General features: G+C 32.4%; 2 protein-coding genes and 1 long non-coding RNA gene across 3 annotated transcripts in view; all 3 read right to left on the reverse strand.

Annotated features, from left to right (window-relative positions):
- LOC149480164 (uncharacterized) overlaps window positions 1-16236 on the reverse strand; it is a 381320-nt gene that overhangs the window by 333640 nt on the left and 31444 nt on the right. The gene's annotated exons all lie outside the window — the stretch shown is intronic.
- The window catches only part of LOC149480175 (uncharacterized), a 204404-nt gene that overhangs the window by 11357 nt on the left and 176811 nt on the right, over window positions 1-16236 (reverse strand). The window lies entirely within an intron of this gene.
- Chsy (Chondroitin sulfate synthase) overlaps window positions 1-16236 on the reverse strand; it is a 46610-nt gene that overhangs the window by 10426 nt on the left and 19948 nt on the right. The gene's annotated exons all lie outside the window — the stretch shown is intronic.

The following is a 16236-nucleotide window of genomic DNA, read 5'->3' on the forward strand; positions in this document are numbered from 1 at the left end:
TCGATAATTAATCGCGTGACTGCTTGGTAATCTTTGTAAAATATGTTTCTTAAATCAACCTACTATCGTAATTCTATAGAAACCATATTTTATAAAATATCGCGTTTTGAACATGTAATTTGATTAAAATGTGTTGATATTTGAATGGATTCTTGTTACTCTTAATCAATCATTCCATAAGGACGGATTTAATCTGTAGAAAAAAAATTAAACAGCTTTAAAGTCTTGTACAGAGTACTACAGCTTAAATACAAACATGCATTTTTCTGCATATCCTATATCAGATCATATATTCCAAGCTATGCGCATGTTTGCATTAAAAATAGATTTTACGAGATAATTTCATATACATAATGTAAAAACTTATAACTTGCTATTTTTCATTTCATACATCTTTTAAAAATAGCTAAAGTGATAATTTTGCATTCCCAGAAAAGGGACACAGGATACATTAAAACTTTAACAACCGCTATCCTCTATCCCTTTGATTAAACGTTAAACAGAATAGCCATTTCCGAGATATTTTGTGCAAACATTTTAGCGTCAGAAAGTTTCTAAGAATGCATTTTCCTGTTCAACAAGTTTATATTTTAAATGTTTATATTTTAATCGTTGTTACTCGTGCAATATTAACTTTGGTTTATAAAAACAAACATTATTGAAGTGTCATGTCACGATTAGTGTGACGATTGTTAAAAACACTAAATAGTCTAAGATCCCAACTGCAGGATTACTTCGTTCATAGTTTTTTGCGGCCAAATTTTGATTGGAAATCTAGTCGATATAATATATTCTCCTAATTATAAATATACATAAACTTTTGGTTTCATCAAAAAAACTATGAACGAAGTTATCCTGCGGTGGGATCTAGTACTAAAATAAATATAAGGTTTTCAATTTTCATTGAGATTTTTTCATTTTTCTACCTAAACAGCGTTAACTAGTTATTAAGGCTGTTTAACGGCTTTTTTTACTTTAATGTTCTAATACTGTCTGCCCTTGTCAATTTTCTATACTTGGATCTTGCTCAGTCTTTAAATTAAGTAAAAAGAAACCTTATCGAGCAAATAAATAGAGCCGAGAATCGCTTATCAAATCCACATTCAAAACTACATAATATTAATTAATATTAATGCGAAAATAGTGCATTATGAATTATGACCGTTTATCAACCGTGAAGTTTAAGGGTCGCAGTAAAATTAATTAGAATTAATTACCTTTTCTTATCAGCGCACATAATCGCAAGATTCTGTTATTATGCCTTATTTAACCGATTATTCGATCAATACCTTTACGTCAATCACTTTATATTAATTTGTTCTCATTATTTCTATCAAATCAAATCAAATCAAATCAAATTTCTATATAGTATATTTATCAGTAACTAATTATTTGACTTAAGAAATAAGGTATACATATAATGTTTTCTAATCTCTGCCTCCTGGCTTGAAAACAGATTTAGATTATCCTCTGTGTATATAGACTTAAAAGATAACAGTTTTCTTACTTAGTATTAACACTCATACTAACCATACCAATACTTCCAGTAAAAACTAAAAAGTTCCATCCATATTACTAGCGGTCCGCCCCGGCTTCGCCCGTGGTACATGTTTACGTTTTCTCTACATAAGAACCATCCTCGTACTTCAAGGAATATAATAAAAAAAGAATTATCGAAATCGGTTCAGCCGTTCTCGAGTTATGCGCTTACCAACACATTTTGCGATTCATCAATCGCAATCGCAAAATGTGTTGGTAAGCGCATAACTCGAGAACGGCTGAACCGATTTCGATAATTCTTTTTTTATTATATTCCTTGAAGTACGAGGATGGTTCTTATGTAGAGAAAACGTAAACATGTACCACGGGCGAAGCCGGGGCGGACCGCTAGTATTCTAATATAAATTATTATAAATGCGAAAGTCTCTCTATCTCGTTCCCATTTTTGGCATAGCAGCGATATCAATACAATTAGGAATGAAAATAGTTGAAAACGCATTGTCATAGTCTACTATTACCAGCGGATGAAACCGGAGGACATAACTAAGTGCTAATTCGGAATGCGGTACCAAAGTATAATAAAATTAGTTCTGCGTAGAGTTAAATCCATTTTATGAAGCTTAGTAACCCAGTAACCACAATCTGAAGTGCTGCACTTGGTATTTAAGCGCAGATTCTAATTTTATTGTTTTGCTCTTATGAGGCACAATCTGTAGTACCTTAGAAGAGGTAGCTCAATTGAGATCAAAGGTTTTAAAGTATATGAAACTCAAACTCAAACATTTATTAATTCAATTAAGTAGACTTCTTCTAGAAGCACTTTTGAATCGTCATTACATATTTTTAACATTTACCACGAATTATTATTATAAATGGATGAATATGTTCTTACTTAGATATTATTCTGTAGTCACAAAAATACATCTACACATATAATATTGAAATCTCTTTAAATTCAGTTTAAACAAATACCGCCAACCTCTTCATCACTACATAGTATAAAACAAAGTCGCTTTCTGTGTCCCTATTTCCCTATGTCCCTTTGTATGCTTAAATCTTTAAAACTACACAACGGATTTTGATGCGGTTTTTTTTTAATAGATAGATAGAGAGTGATTCAAGAGGAAGGTTTTCCGTTTTAGTATATAATTTGCTAGGTTTTAGACAAAGCAGGGCGAAGCCGCGGGCGGTAAGCTAGTTATTACTAAAAAGGCAAAAACCCAACATACTTAACCTATTATTGCTAAGAAATATTCCCAGAATGAGGTTGAAACATCAATAGAAATCAAAACAACGTAAGTGGGTCAACTCACTCAATAACCGATTTACTCAAATTTAAACATTGGCCTACACAATCTACTTTTAACACTTACAAAGGATGTTTAAACTTTATCTAAATCACTTGCACTGTTTCTGGTTAAGATTATAAAATAACAAAACTGAACACGTGGGTTACTAACGATTAATAGATGGAATTTGTAAATTGTAATTCTATACTCCTGTTGAAGCACGGGATGTTTGTTGTATCTGCAATTATACGAAAATAGCTTGATTTTATTTAACCAATGGAGTGTGTGCAATTTTGACGCGCATGAGTTTATAAAGAACCCAGATAGTAACGCTAGAAAGTGTAGAGTAGAAAGATTAAGAGTGTTCTTAAATCATTTTAATTTATTTCCGGCATTGATATCCCTATAAAAACAATACATGTATTTCAGTGAGTTTGCACGTACTTATTTTATATGTATGTATGATTATAGGTATATAATATCATTAAAAATTATTTTAAATTAGGTGTTTATTTAATCTTATAATTACACAAAATTTCGTCGTCTCGGTGTCAGTAAATTTAAGAAATACATACACTGATCTTTTCTAACACTTGCTGAGATATCCGTAAAATATTGACACATATCTAATGGATTAGCAAGTCAAATTGCAACAACGTTACACGAAAATTAACACTTACGCGGTTTTAGAAATTTAAACCTAACGACCTTTGCAGTTTACCAGCTTTCTATTTCCTCTCGAGACACAATAACACAGTAGGGAATATTATTGTAGGAATAGTAAATAATATTGTAATACTGTGACAATAATATAAAAAGGTATTTAATATTTATTTATAGATATTAAAATTACCGTAACAGAATGCAGAAGGCCTGTTCTTTTGATCTATTGTTTGCAAATTATCTCTCCAAATTCGTCGGCAAAGTGCAACCTTGGAAGTTATAATGGGCTTCCAATTATTCAGCAGTAGTTATAATATAAAGCTAGCTACAACACGCGGTTTCATTCATGTGTACAGGAATAAAAGTAGGCCTTTTGTAGTGCGCTTAGTTATATATTTATTAAACCTTTGCGCCAGCAAAGAGGCGAGTATATAATCTACCTCTTTGCCATTTTTATCCGAATCTGGTTAGCTGTGTTGTAAAGTGTAAAATTGTGAAATTATGAACGAAAGAAGTAAGATTTGATTGTTTTTTAATCGTAAAACTTAAAATCAATCAAATCTTACTTCGTCGGAATATTAGTGAAGATACGTTGGTTTAGATTGTTTTCGATTCGATTTTTTTTTAGAAATTAAATTCTTGCTCATTGTTTTCTCACTTATAATACCACAAGAGCTTCAAAATTATCGGGTATTTTCCGATAGGTTCCACGAAACATACTTTTATTATTAGCAAATTATAAAACAAATTTATAAATAAACGGCTTCCTTTGACTAAAAGTATTTCCTTTAATAAATGCCACTACTACACTAATGATCCAACAAGCTTTTAAACTTTTATGTATTTATAATTTACCGTTCCGCAAAAAAAATTGCGAAGCTTTTAAAATTAGTAATAAAATAAATTAACGTATCTGTAGTTACCATATTAGATTAAAAGATCAACTAGGCTAGGGTTCGAATACCATGTCATATATAAAGTACATATTTGGGAATTTGCGGATTCAATAGCAGTCCGGAGTCAGAGATGGTCTTAGCACTCCATCGTACAGCAGATATCATGTAAAGGCCTAATCTATACTAATATTATAAAGCTGAAGAGTTTGTTTGTTTGAACGCGCTAATCTCAGGAACTATTGGTCCGATTTGAAAAATTATTTGGTGTTAGATAGCCCATTTATCGAGAAAGGCTATAGACTATAGAGTATAGGCTATATTATAGTCTATTATAATATGGCTCTGATTGATCCAATAATATTTATAAATATGTGCTAAGAATGCAGCATTAGCTATTTTCAGGAAGTCTGCTAATTGAAAACCGTTGAATGAAGTTACGTTGTATCCAATTAAAAAATTCTTACATTCTTAACGTAATAGATACGATGTTAAACAAGGTATAATTAAATATCTAAGATTCCGAGCCTATTATAAATCAATAAAAAATAAGCCGAAAGGATATATAACTTATATATGTATTACAATCTACATATTTATCTATATAAAGTTGTTATTGAATTCTTATTGACTGTGTAATATTTATACTCACATGACTAACTATGATATCTATTTTATTTCTTTACGGTAATTAAATATTACGAACTAATGATACCATTATCTTCTCTTTGTCTATTACCACAGACTAATAATAATATACTACGTATACAACTATTACCAAAAAAAGTAACATGACCTTGGTTATTTGTTCATAATAAACAAACATATATACTATCTACTACTTTATAATTATAGTAACGAGAAAGCTAGATTTTGTAGTCAGATTACTAGAAGTCATGCCGTTACTAAGAGATTTCAATGTGAAAATAAATTAGCGAAATGCTCATAAACTCTCTGTACATTTACGCCCATTTGGTTATTTACAAATTTTACTTTCTAAATTGCCATTGTACCATCACAGAATAAACCTTTTCAGTATGTTAACAAACTTGGATTTAATCACGTTATAAGCCTCAATTATGTAATTTCCTTACATTTAACCTGTGCATTTAAAATTGCTTTTTTATTTAATTATTTAATACTAGCTTTCCACCCACGGCTTCGCCCGCGTTTTCAAAGAAAAACCTGCGTATCTCCCGTTCCCGTGGGATTTCCGGGATAAAACCTAGCCTATGTGTTAATCCAAGTTACCCTCTATATGTTAGCTAAATTTCATTGCAATCGGTCCAGTAGTTTATGCGTGAAAACCATACATACATACATAATTACAAACCTTTCCTCTTTATAATATTAGTACCTATAGATAATAGGTATTGTTCAAATTAAAACAAAATCAATAAAGAAAACCACATTTGAGCAAATAAAGATTTATTTATTTATTATTTATTTAAGGATAACATCTAAAGGAACCAGTTACTTTGCTCTACTAAGTGCTTCTTTTTGGAAAAAACAATGAGCAACCAGTCCTAACTAATCACACTTATTTCCACCTGTGTAGGTACCACCAACAAAATATCTAACAAAGCCGTCCTAACTTACACAGGAGTTCTTCTGGCCTTTTTAATCTATGCACTTGTAGTTAATGCAATGAATCGCGTGCAAATCTCCAGGTGCACCGTTTAGCGACACATTGAGATGAACAAAGGAAGCACCCACTTGTACGTAAGGATATGACGGATATACGAAATGTGCAAGGATACGCCAATCCGCCGGCGACACACCGACCTTGTATATTATATATGTGAACATATAAATTACTAGCTTTCCGCCCGAGGTTTTGCCCGCTCAAGGCAAAACCCGCAAGTCTCCTAGAAATAACAATTTATTTTTTTATAACTGGGCCGAAACCGAAACTTTGTGTCTTAGAAATCTTCGGGAGTTTCCTCAAAACCCTTTCTTTAATTACATTTTGATGTGTATAAATGTTAAGTCTATACGCAACGAAATATTACCTCAATAATAGCAGATATTTGAAGGGTAAAATTATAAATTATCAAACAAGCTGACAAAATAAACAAGTTTACATATGCTACAATGTTTTTAACACATATATGCCAATTAATGCATCATTAACTGCGTCATAGTGTGCAGTTAACGTCAATTTTTGTGACATTCTAGATATAACCACAAGCAGTCAAGGTAATGTTACAAAATAAGCAACAAATCTTATGTATGTATTTAACAACGTCTTTCTGACTACTTCACTAATAATTTGTTGGAAAATAATATTATTTTATGTAAATCGTGGAAAATATCTATCCTAAAACAATTTGCTAATATTTTAAGCTGTATTAGAAAAGACAGTAAAAAATATTGTAAGACGGTCTCTCGGTTTCTCATTATAATGGAAGCTAATAAAGACGTTCGATACACAATAATCTTAAATATCTCTCTGATAAAATTATACGTTTCAATCACATAATTTCCAAATCAATTTTCACAAAACAATACCCAGAATGAGTTTAAATTGAAGAAGAATAAGTAATGTCTTCGGCAATTGCACCCAATGTACGAAATAGTGATATATTACTTCAATTTTAGGCGACCCAGTTACACCACGATAACGTGCAGTTATCAAGTATAGATATTTTTAGATATTGGCCCATGTTTATCTTTAACTTCGTATTAAGAGTAATGAGATAAAGTATTTCCTAATTATTGTTCAACACTTTGTGCGTAGTTAATACGGCATAGTTGATTTCATCATGGCAAGTATTTTCATGGTACGCTATAATAGTAAATATATATTTGAACTAGCTTCCGCCCACGACTTTGTACGTGCATCCCTGTTTTTCCCCGTTCCCGCAAGAATTTCGGGAAATCCTTTCTTAGCGGATGCCTACGTCCTAACATCTACCTGCATGCCAAATTTCAGCCCGATACGACCAGTGGTTTGGGCTGTGCGTTGATAGATCACTATATCAGTCACCTTTGAGTTTTATATAATATATAGATATTTCAGTAATTTCTATATAATAGGTATGCAACGCGATAGCGAAGACATGTGTTCCAAAGTGCTCGTGGAGACCGTATATTCGTGGAGATAGTAATTTTCATTTTGTAAATAATAATAAATAAAAATTTGATGATGTTAATCAAATTAAAAAACTTCATTAAATAAGAAGCGAACTGCACAAAAATATCGTTTTAGTTTTGTTTTTTATATCGCAATATGGAGAAACCGTTCCATAATAACTATATTTCTGTAAGGTTAAGAAGGTTAATATTGTTATACTTCCTTATACAATGTGTTAAATTGCAGAATGTTTCATATTATAAGTAATCACGAAACTCTTTTCCCCAAAGAAGCCACATGATTTGGCCAAATTAGTTTGTGAAGAAGCCAAAAAAATGAACACATTAAAATCCTATTTAAGCTAAACATCTCGTTACACAATACACCTCATTATCAATAAGATACAACTGTTATATACAATAAAACTAATCACATAATTAATTTAAAATTTCGATGCAAAATAAGATTCTGTTTGCTGGTAATTAAGTCGATTTTCCATTAAAATGTTTCGGCCGTGCAAAAACTTCCCGCAAATGAGTTTAAGTTCAAAAAGTAATGCAGCATCCGGATGGATCCAGTTTGTTTACCAGTGCGAGATAAGCTATAGCTATATTGTGGAATTATCTTCAAAAATTGCATTAATAGCAGGATTCTTTTAAAGCGATTATGTATAGGAATAAATAGTAGTAAGTACCTACTAAGTAATTGTTTGTAAATTCTTATTAAATAAGAATTTACAAACAATTACTTAGTAGGCTTTGCATTGCATAATATGAAATGGTATCTACGCTATAATAAAAATGTTACAATTATTTAAATTTGCTCTGTTTGTTCTTATATCTCTCCTGTATATATCTTACAATTGGATAATATTTAGTAGTACAATATCGTAGAAATACTTACACTCTACAATCCACATGATATGCAAGAATGCATTTGTTATCAATATCTAATAATTTAAACATCAAAAATTAACACAAGTCATAGTCATACAGGAACATAATATGTGTTTAACAATAAATAAAATAAACTAAGCAAAAGGTTTTTAATTTTTTAGGAATTGTATCTATCGCCTCGCTTCCTTCACACTGCACAAGCTTTAACAGCATGGCAATTTCTTTTAATAACACCATTGGCTGAGTTCAGTGACCGCAGCCAATCATTGGCGAATTTATCTCGCAAACACTTGATATTATTATTTAAAATTGAAAGTGTTTACAACTATGTACTTCAAATTTTATTGATGTTCGTTGAAAAAAATTACCGTCTGTGAACCTTTGAACTTTAAAGTGTAGAGAAACAAACAAGCCTTTTACTTTTACTTATGTTGTAATACTTTTTGTTCAGTTATATACGTATAAAAAATGAAAGAGTTATATGTATTTAACTGCCACGATATTACAGTTTTATACATTTTTAATGTTTTTTTTTAGATTCATAATATTAAATATAGGTATATAATAAGATTATAATAATATGCCTCTGTAATAGAAACTCACAGCAGTAGAGTAATAACGTTCTGACAAAATAAATTTAATTTTTTGAGCGAATTGGCAAATTTACAAACATCTCTGCTAATATATTTTACTTGCAAATTGCAAAACTACCCACGGGTGCGATGTCGCGTTTCAGGTATAGGTATAACCTCTAAATATTGCAATCGATTCTAAACAATAGATGCACAAGCGCAGCCTCTCACTCAGCCTTCTTTCTGAAGGACGTCTGCCTACAAAAATATATAAAATTTAATAAATTGTTACTTATTAACAAATAACTAGTAGTTGCAACGATATGATTATGAGCAGACCTCAAAATATAATTACCTACTCTTGTTTGAGTATATTTCATTTCAAAGTGAGTACAGTTATTTTTAGAAATTAAATACATATTGGCCGTTTTAATGTGCACTGTTTTATTCTATACATATAATTTACCTTTTTATGAATAAAGAGGTTGTTTACAATTCAAACAGTTATTTAAATTTCCTTATAAATTATAATGATCTAAATTATTATGCTTTAAAATGCGAACACAGGAGAATTGAGAAACAAGGTTTTTTGTTAGGGCCCGGGGTCTCAATGTTCCTAAAATAGGTTACCTGTCAACTATTTCCAACGGATTGATGCGTTTTTAATGATTCCTTAGAAATTTATAAGAATATAGCCAATTAGACAAGTTCGGGAAGCTTTTAATGATATGTTTCTTGACTACGTGTTATCTAAAAGAAAATATTGATCATTGTACAAGTGTGCATTTTGGAGTACTGTATTTTCTTTATTTGTTTAATTAAATCTACTAATACATATTTCTTAATTTTATACCTATACATCGTTATATTCATTGTTAGTTGCTACAAAGCGGACATCTTTAATTTCCTATTGTTTCGCGTAACGCGAATGTCGTCAAAATTTGAACAATACACAATATAAAGATAATGACTTGCGTAATCATTTTGAAGAACTACTTACCTATTTATTATAATCGTAACTCGTAAGTAAACACTGATTAACTGTTCAACAGTGCCGACAAGAGAAGAAATCATAGTCACATTGACTTACAAAATTCTGACAACAATATGAATACGGTATAACTTTTAGGTATTTTTTTTCAGTCGATAATAGTATACACTCAAGACTGGGAACTCTAGTGAATACGCTTCACACAACCAAAACAAAGAGTAAATTACAAAGCAAATTGTTACTAAAACATGATACCAACACAATGCAGTCGCAATTTCGCCGACAATTTGGTCAATTGGCCGACCCACCTCTGTCCTGAATAAGTTCATAAATCGTGTCAATAACTTGTTAAATTTTAAACCTATATCAGTTTAATTAATTGGGGGGACGTCGAGTTAACTCACAATAAACATCAATCAGTGTACGTCTGAGAGACAAAGGAGACGATGATGTAATAAAGAAGGTAAGAAAACATAATAAAAGGCAAAGAAACAATATATCAAATGCATCTATCCTATCTATATTTAGATATCTATTATTCACGCCACTAAGCTTTTTTAAACCCACATGGATCGTCAAATTATTCTAGTACAAGGTACGTGAATCTTTAGGATAACAAAACTTTTGTTTTGGACATTTTATTTGTTAATTTACCTAGTAATTATCTAAGACAACTTTATTAAGGGCTGATTTTTCAATCCTTGGTTAAAACTTATTCATCGAATAACGTATTAAACTACCATTTCAAAAATGTATTCTAATTGTCCGTATATGACAGTTTACAGGTGACATTTTAAAATGTTCGTGTAATACTTTATTGGACGGATAAATTTTAACCAAAGATTGAAAAATCGGCCCTAAACCATGTATTTCTTATCCAACTTTTATTATTCCCGGAAAAGGATCAAACAGTTAATTTATTCTTTTACCGGTCCGACCATTAAACCAGGTTTAATAGCAGCTATAAAAACTTTAATATGAACAGAAATTGAAAAATGTTATTTAATTCAAAACTAATTATAATGTTATGTTTAGCTTAATAGAGCGCAGTCATTGTGAATAACAACTTATTTATTAAATGCATAAGCATATTATGCATATAATATACTAGGTTTCCGCCCGCGGCTTCGCCCGTGCAGGCAAAGAAAAACCCGCATAGTTCCCGTTCCCATGGGATTTCCGGGATTGCGTCATTTTCCCGGGATAAAAAGTAGCATATGTCCTTTCTCGGGTATCAAAATTCAAAATATCTCCATATACCAAATTTCATGAAAATTGGTTCAGTTTAGGCGTGATTGAGTAACAGACAGACAGACAGAGTTACTTTCGCATTTATAATATGTATTATAGTCCATTGAATAAAAAGTTCTAGAGTGCGTGAGTTAGTAACGTAAGATGTTTCTTCGGAAACATGTCAAGAGTCCCTAGGTAATAAACATACTAAAACCCCGGGCCACTAGGAGGAGCCCCGGAGTGGGGGGAGGGGGAAAATGGGTCCATTTTTTCATTTTTCGCTTAAATCTCAAAAACGGTACATGTTAGAGAAAAACTTTCAAGGAAAAGTTGAAAGGCCATAAAATTATCTACAAGTTGTACCTGAATCATTTTTTCCTATATCCTACCGTTTCTGAGTTATACGCAGTAAAACATGATTTTGGCTCAAACAATTTCCACATCAATCGATCAAAAAATATTTCTTTCTTCCAAAAAACTCAAAAGTGCAACTTGTGACCGGTACTGATAGATTGCTCTTAATTAGGTCTATAATTGGTAAAATAAACACATTCCTCCATGGAAGCCTTTAGGAGGAATCGATTGTCAAAATATTATATTATGGTAGTTTGAGTTACTGAACTTGATCTTTTTATTTTTTTCTTCCAAAAAACTCATAAGTGCAACTTGTGACCGGTACAGATAGATTGCTCATAATTGGGTCTATCATTGATAAAAATACCAGATTCCAACACGGAGGCGTTTACGGGGAATTGAATTTTATTAGGGTAGTTACGATACTTGAACTTTTTATTTTTTTTCTCCAAAAAAACTCAAAAGTGCAACTTGTGACCGATACTGATAGATTGCTCTTAATTAGGTCTATAATTAGTAAAATAAACACATTCCTCCATGGAAGCCTTTAGGAGGAATCGATTTTCAAAATACTATATTAGGGTAGTTTGAGTTACTGAACTTGATCTTTTTATTTTTTTCTTCCAAAAAACTCAAAAGTGCAACTTGTGACTGGTACTGTTAGATTGCTCTTAATTAGGTCTATAATTGGTAAAATAAACACATTCCTCCATGGAAGCCTTTAGGAGGAATCGATTGTCAAAATACTATATTAGGGTAGTTTGAGTTACTGAACTTGATCTTTTTATTTTTTTCTTCCAAAAAACTCAAAAGTGCAACTTGTGACCGGTACAGATAGATTGCTCATAATTAGGTCTATCATTGATAAAAATACCAGATTCCACCATGGAGGCGTTTACGGGGAATTGAATTTTATTAGGGTAGATACGATACTTGAACTTTTTATTTTTTTTCTTCCAAAAAAACTCAAAAGTGCAACTTGTGACCGGTACCGATAGATTGCTCATAATTAGGTCTATCATTGATAAAAAAACCAGATTCCACCATGGAGGCCTTTAGGAGGTATTGAATTTTATTAGGGTAGTTACGATACATGAACTTTTTAACTAACTACCCTAATAAAATTCAATTCCCCGTAAACGCCTCCATGGTGGAATCTGGTATTTTTATCAATGATAGACCTAATTATGAGCAATCTATCTGTACCGGTCACAAGTTTCACTTTTGAGCTTTTTGGAAGAAAAAAAATAAAAAGTTCATGTATCGTAACTACCCTGATAAAATTCAATTCCCCGTAAACGCCTCCGTGGTGGAATGTGGTATTTTTAGCAATGATAGACCTAATTATGAGCAATCTATCTGTACCGGTCACAAGTTGCACTTTTGAGTTTTTTGGAAGAAAAAAAATAAAAAGATCAAGTTCAGTAACTCAAACTGCCCTAATATAATATTTTGACAATCGATTCCTCCTAAAGGCTTCCATGGAGGAATGTGTTTATTTTACCAATTATAGAACTAATTAAGAGCAATCTATCAGTACTGGTCACAAGTTGCACATTTGAGTTTTTTGGAAGAAAGAAATATTTTTTGATCGATTGATGTTGAAATTGTTTGAGCCAAAATCATGTTTTACTGCGTATAACTCAGAAACGGTAGGATATAGGAAAAAATGATTCAGGTACAACTTGTAGATAATTTTATGGCCTTTCAATTTTTCCTTGAAAGTTTTTCTCTAACATGTACCGTTTTTGAGATTTAAGCGAAAAATGAAAAAATGGACCCATTTCCCCCCTCCCCCCACTCCGGGGCTCCTCCTAGTGGCCCGGGGTTTTAGTATGTTTATTACCTAGGGACTCTTGACATGTTTCCGAAGAAACATCTTACGTTACTAACTCACGCACTCTAGACCCCCCTTGGAGGGACTCATTCAATGGACTATTAGTATGGATGTACTAAACAAAAAAAATGCTAAGTATTCAATTTTCATTTTGAGAATCAAAATGGATCTAAGTACTAATAAGAGGCATGATTTTCACAGATATAAATGGACAATTTTTTTTTTTGAAATAATTTAGTATTTTTTATTTTCTCCCAAAAAAGAACGAGCGGTACCAATCACTAAATACGAAAACAGAAACGTAATCTAATACTTTACGGCATACTAAATTCCTTATCAAAATCAAGGTCAAGGAAATATAATCAAGGTCAATTTAAACATGATAATTACACATCGTGGGCTATCGCATAGAAAGCGGTTCATAAATCACGGCTCGTATGAAGGTCAGTGGTAATGCGGTGATCCATCTTGGCCAAGATTCAATTACCGGCGATAGAATGCATCTCGATTGCTGATTGGTTGTTAGAAGCATTTTAATGTAACCTACTGATGATGAAACTTGATGTTGATGAGTTAGAGGTGTAGATTTGTGTGTACAAATGTTCAAATGATTGTCACAATATTTTCAGTTTGAGTATAAAGCGAAGCATTTATATATATATACTAGCGGTCCGCCCCGGCTTCGCCCGTGGTACATATGAAAAATAGATGTTGGCCGATTCTCAGACTTACCCAATATGCACAGAAAATTTCATGAGAATCGGTCCACCCGTTTCGGAGGAGTATGCAGACTAACATTGTGACACGAGAATTTTATATGTGTCACGGCTAAAGGTAGGTGAGAACATAAACTTAAGATTAGCCGGCTAAACTTAGGTTTATTTTCGACGAGGTGTTAATGTTAGTTTGTTCTATCTTTAGCCGGCTAAACTTAAGTGTAACCGCAGGCCCGTGGCTAAAAATGTCGGGGTGGGTAGATTTGGTTAGCGCCGGGCCGGTGGAGGGCTTGAGGGGCCCGCACAGTGCCAGAAAACACTCGCCCTGTTCCTTACATGTATTATAGTAACCAAATCTACCCACCCCGACTCAGGGCAGAAAGCTGGTGGCTAGGTTAGGTTAGGTTAGAACTCTTAAGACCCGCACGAGCCGAGCGAGCGCAGCGAGCGTGCTGCGGCAGCAGCCGGCGAAGTGCCAGAAAACACTCGCCCTGTTCCTTACATGTATTATAGTAACCAAATCTACCCACCCCGACATTTTTAGCCACGGGCCTGCGGTTACACTTAAGTTTAGCCGGCTAAAGATAGAACAAACTAACATTAACACCTCGTCGAAAATAAACCTAAGTTTAGCCGGCTAATCTTAAGTTTATGTTCTCACCTACCTTTAGCCGTAACATATATAAGATGTATGTAGGACTTGTAAGACCTGTGTGCATAACATGCATCTATATATGTATAAATAATGTATATTATGTTTGCCTTTAGACCTAGAAAGTTTGTTGCTAATCGTCAAGAAAAAATTGTGTAGGTAATGTTTCATGTTGCCAAAATAATATCTTTAAAGAAAAATACATATGATGTACTAAAATTGCAGATGTATTTCCGAATAATCTTTAAATAATTTTTATTCGTCTCTTCAAATTTAGTTTTTTATTTCGAACCCACGACACTGCAGCAAGGTCGCAGTCCGGGAGACTAATCGACACACATCGACAGACAATTTTAGCTGAAGTCTAGACTCGTCTAGGTTTCAGTTAAGTCATTCGCGGTGCCACGTTTGCACTCGCGTAAACATGGCGTGACTATGTATTCTTACAGTACAGACTGCATCATTTTTGATTTTACAATACTGTATTCCCACTCCCAGGTGGTCATTTGAAAAAACATTGGCATATTGCTGAATTATTGAAGATATTTTTGGGTGGGTGTAGTTATATATCAATTCGTCTCGGAAGCGACATTCTGAATCAATTATTATTCATAAACTCTTGTAAAAGTTTACATGAATATTTGAATAAATTAGAATTTAACAATATGTTGTTATATTAAATACACAATATTATAATGTAATTAACTAATTATATAAAGTGTGCACTGAGCAGTATCGTGTATCTGACGTGTAGAACAGAATACCGATGGTTGTATTTATTATTAAAAAAAATATTGGCCGACATTTGGGACGGAAAAATAATCCCCCGAATACCACACGAGCTTCAAAATTATCGGGTATTTTCCGATAGGTTCGTTGCAAACAAATGAAGGAGTCAAGTTTTTCAGATTTTTCCTGCTCTTGTGGTATTATAAGTGATAAGATATTGTCACCCTACAAGCTAATAATAATATGCGTATTATTTTTGTCCCTCGATTCGTCAACTAAGCATATTGCCGTTCCAATTATATAATAAGCTAATTCTGTAGTTTAATTGTCCGACAAACGATTTAAATTCAAAGAAAAATAAATTGCCTATCTGTACTTTCTAAGTGAAACAATTTCAATTATTGTTGCGAATTCTTTTGATCTCACCTACTTACATTTCAAATTTGTACATAGAATTCAATCGCAACAATATTTTTATTCGCAAATATGTAAGTATAACGATAAGAAAACCTACTAATTATTACTATTATAGTTTTTACTAAAACTACAGATTTGAATGAATTGTGTAATGAAAATAGCTTCTGAAAAGGAGAACCAAAGTCAAATACACTTTTTGTTGAAAAACCAATTCATTTAGTGAATTAGCGTAAAGTAAATGATGAAATAATTTAATGACAGATGATGAAAGGTTCGCGGTTTTATCCGCGCGTGAAACCGCGGGGCGCAGCAGTAGCATGTAATAATATCGTCAATCGTCATATTATGTGTTATATTACACGTTAAAGTGACACTCAAATATGTAGTTAAATACACCAACGGCACACTTGCATCTAAA

The sequence above is a fragment of the Colias philodice genome, chromosome 19, assembly GCF_061535455.1.
Source record: "Colias philodice isolate Cphi_HAF_F1 chromosome 19, ilColPhil1 Martin Lab GWU primary, whole genome shotgun sequence".
In the NCBI taxonomy this organism is placed as follows: Eukaryota; Metazoa; Arthropoda; class Insecta; order Lepidoptera; family Pieridae; genus Colias; species Colias philodice.